The sequence below is a fragment of the Sinocyclocheilus grahami genome, unplaced genomic scaffold (genome assembly GCF_001515645.1).
Source record: "Sinocyclocheilus grahami isolate Dianchi unplaced genomic scaffold, SAMN03320097.WGS_v1.1 scaffold831.1, whole genome shotgun sequence".
Classification (NCBI taxonomy): Eukaryota; Metazoa; Chordata; class Actinopteri; order Cypriniformes; family Cyprinidae; genus Sinocyclocheilus; species Sinocyclocheilus grahami.
In genome coordinates this window covers 424,528-429,213 of record NW_015506010.1, presented here as the reverse complement: position 1 = coordinate 429,213, position 4,686 = coordinate 424,528, and positions in this window count along the sequence as shown.

Below are 4,686 nucleotides of genomic sequence, written 5' to 3'. Positions count from 1 at the left end.
AAACCAGACTTCTTTTTTTCCTCAATGGAAAGCACATTTACACTGTTTGAATCGTTCCCTGTCCCTTATATAGTCCACTACGTGCCATTCACTGTACAGAAAATACTAATTCTGTGGACAAGTGACCGATTTCAGCCGCGGCTTCAGCATCTATTTTATAGTGTAGGGGCGGGGCTTCGGATTCTAGAGAGCATTTGATTGGACAGAAAGTTTAATGAGAAGCTGAAGTTCGATGTGACGTCAAAAAAAATCGTTGAGCCGTTTTGGCGGAAGTGACGAACTGCAAGCTTTGAATGCTTATATCTTCTAAAATCGAATTTTGTCACTGTTTTGGAGCACACTGCCTTATAGATAACCTTAAGACTGACATATTGATACTAACACCCAAAAAACGTTCATTTTGATTTCATGGGGACTTTAAAGTGATTCTCTGCGCCTGTGGTTCCTCTGAAAAGGACACCTGTGTGAACTCAAGAATTTATGTCATATATCCACTAAAAATCACCAAACACCAGCTTATGAAAAGCCTTTAAGCCAAAACACAGGAGAAACCCGAGCGTTTGTTTGCAGAAGCCATTTGTTTTATGGTATTTAGATCCAATGCACTGAAGTTCAGGCGTTTGAAGTGTGAATGAAGTGTCCAAATATTCACGAGGCCCCTGTGCGCCTAGAAATATCTCAACCGTGGCATATTTTGACTTCCGAGCAGCTGTGTCTCTGTGATCCGTCTGATGAAGAGCCTGCAAGCTTTCACACCTTTTAGGCAGCATTAATGAACAAGATATGCAGAAATAATGGCTGTCGTTACACATCTGTGCAAATAGAGCTCATTACAGACTCATTATATAGCACGGAATAATTCTCAGCAGAGAGGGAAGATTTCATAAATAATGTCTGCGACTTGAGAAATTCACTGATGATAGAGCAGTGTTTTGCCCTTTTTATTATATTAAATATTTTGAAGCACATTAGTGGTATGTCTTTCATAATAATAATTGCCAGCTAACAGGGGATGTGCTTGAGCACTTGTGGTGTTGCCATGTGCACCACCCAGGAATACTTGTGAATTTTCCCAATGCATACTGGACACACAATGCTCTGATTTACTGAACATACTCTCTGACGTAATGACAAATATGAAGTATGATATTGGACATTGTAATTAAATAATCCACAATGTGATAATGTAATGATGAATCTGTAAAAAACAATTATTGTGAACGCAGACACCTCTTTTTGTCTCTTTTGTCTGTATGGGCTCTTACTGTTGGCCATCACTTCCTGTCTGAGTCTCATTCTCGGTTTCGTCTCATAGGACAGGAGTACAACTTCCTGAAGATGGAGCCTGGTGAGGTGGACTCACTCGGAGAGGTCTATGACTTCGACAGCATCATGCACTATGCAAGAAATACTTTCTCCAGGTAAGAACCTCTAAGTATTGTATTATTTTTAAGAATTTCCCTCCTTATACCAAAATGCCCACCCTTTAATTAAATCATATTTAATATTAATCGCACACACACACACACACACACACACACATAAATACACAAACATACATGTACTGTATATATTTTAAAAATGGTTACATATATATATATATATATATATATATATATAGATTCATATATAAGTTATATTATATATAAATATGAGTATTTCATAAATAAACAAAACTATTTTTTCTTAAATATATACATGTATGTGTGTATATATACATAATAAATATACAAGGTACACACACATTATGTAAACAAACTTTTATTTTGGATGTGATTAATCATTTGGCATCACTAATATAATTTTATTTAATTATACAAATATAGAATTAAGTAAGTTACATTATAATTAAGTAAATTATCACACTTAAAAAGTATTATACTTTGATTTAAAATATGTAATTAAATAAATTACATAAATGTATATGCATAATACATTATTTATATATATATATATATATATATATATATACACATTATACATTCTATACATAAATATATAAAATATATAATTATATAAAATATAAATTGAATGTAAACAATATAACTCACACTTAGCAAATATTAAACATTGTTTTCTGGCAGATGATAAAACAGACAAAAATCTCACTGACTTGCATTAAAGGAAAAAATTATAAAAAGAATGAAAAGAATAATTCATAAAAAAAAAATTGAAAAAAATATGTAAATATTTAGTCAATATCCTTTTGTCAATATCCTTGTTCTAAACCTGCCTGCTTATATTTCCTTGGAATATAAATATAAATATGGGTTTTGAAGAATATTTATGCAACTATAAAACATATTGCTATAAAACAGCAGCTCATCGGGAACAAGATATGGAGTAGGACTAGACATTAGAAGGAGTATTATCAGTGTTTAATCAGTTTGATTTCAGTGTTTTCCATCGTGTGAGCTCAGGAATATAACTGTCATCAGATGGCAAGAGCTGCGCAACAGTTCTTCAAAACTCTACTTTCTGTTTCAAGCAAAACATAACATCACACAGGTCTGGAGCAATGAGGGTGAATAAATAACTAAATGATTTTCATTTTTAGGTGAACTGTTCCTTTAAGAAAACACAGCTCTAATTGTTTATGAGCAGGTTCACTAAGAATGGGTTTCAGTGTTCCACTGCACTGCTCTTTAATTATTTTTCTTCATAAACATGTGAGAAGGATGTCTCTGACAGATGCATCCAGTTTCGCTGTTGTTTTGTTTTTTATTCTGTTTCATTATGTCGTATCAAGTTACAAACTTTAAAATGCATCTTAAGAATTTTGTCTTTTGGACTTGTAATAGTCATAATTCAAACAGCTCAGCTCTTCACACAGTTTGATTGCTGCTCATTTATGTTGAGGATTCCTCTTTGCAGTGCTTTATGCTGAGTGATGTTTTATTCGGCGTAGTCTCTCCAGCACTTCTTCTCGTTAGTCTCAGGGTGACCTCTGAATGAGGCACCAGCAGTTCTGCGGCGGGACGGCTATCTGAGCATCTCTCTCCTCTTACACTCTTTCTGCTGAGCTTTCACAACGCCGCTATTGTGCTTCTCAGTGCCTGGCAGTTGTTCACAGAGCAGTCGGAGCCGGTCGGTTTCCGTGTGTGGAAAGGCTCGGTTCAGACATCATCTAGCTTCAGTTCTGTAATGATCCGATCTCTCAATGTCAGATTAATTTAATTAACTTCCTGCTTCTCCTCATGCCTCTCTGGCACTGTGTGGGCGGTAGGACAAAACCTTGTGGTAGGATTTTGGATCAGAGTAACTGTATACTCAAGTTTGCATTTGGCAATAATTTTTTTTTAAAGAAGTTTCTTCTGCTCACCAATGCTGCATTTATTTGATTAAAAATGCAGTGAAATCAGTAATATTGTGAAATATTATTACAATTTAAAATAACTGTTTTCTATTTGAATATATTTTAAAATGTCATTTATTCCTGTGATCAAAGCTGAATTTTCAGCATCATTACTCCAGTCTTCAGAGTCACATGTTCCTTCAGAAATCATTCTAATATGATGATTTGCTGCTCAAGAAACATGATTATCATTATCAATGTTGAATACAGTTTTGCTGCTTAATATTCATTCATTCATTCTTTCTTTCCTTCTTTTTCTTTTACATTTTTGCATATAAGAAAAAATCTTACTCTTTGAACAGTAGTGTATTCACAATACGCATAATTTATATAAAATATATTTATTTGAGTTATATAATGAATCATTATTTTAACATTTACTTTTAATTATTAATATGATGTTATTTATTTGGATATTGTTGAAACAAATAAAAGGCTTCATTTCACTTTATTTATTTATTTTTTATGTCACAAACAATAATATAGTATTGTACCATATTATTTATGTATTATTGAACACACGCTTGCACACACACTAAAACGATTCACTTCTGCTGATGACTTCTGTGAAACCACACTGACTTACCACAGTGTACTCTACTATCACCATGGTTCTAGTGTAGAGCAGGACAAATAACGGGCTAGCTTCATGACAAAACACTGTTTGAGACACTTTCATTTTGTCTTTCTGTAACAACCTGGGTTTTTTTTGTTTGTTTGTTTTTTGGAATTGGCTTTTTCCATACTGGTTGAAGCATGTCAATGTTCAAGCTATAGCAAAATCTAACTGAGAAATAACCCAGATTTAATTTTACCACTCTTTTGCTTATGCTAACGCTAATTTACACTACAAATTTAGTATGGCTGAATCTCAGAATCTATACTGATTTTTAAAGGGGTCCTATTATGCTCTTTTACAATGTCTTGATTTTGTTTTTGGGGTGTACTAGAACAGGCTCTCATACTAGGTTGTTCGAAAAACACATTTTATTTTTCACATATTTTACATTATTACAACACCTCTCTCCCCAGTCTGGCATGAATGACTCTAATAGTTCCTGTATCAAATGAAGGCCTTCTGAAATACGAAATGTACTGTGATTGGTTAGCTGGGCCAGTGTGTGCTGTGATTGGTGAGCTGGGCAAGTGTGCGTTGTGATTGGTTAGCTGGGCCAGTGTGCGTTGTGATTGGTTAGCTGGGCCAGTGTGTGCTGTGATTGGTTAGCTGGGCCAGTGTGCGTTGTGATTGGTTAGCTGGGCCAGTGTGCGTTGTGATTGGTTAGCTGGGCCAGTGTGCGTTGTGATTGGTTAGCTGGGCCAGTGTGTGTTGT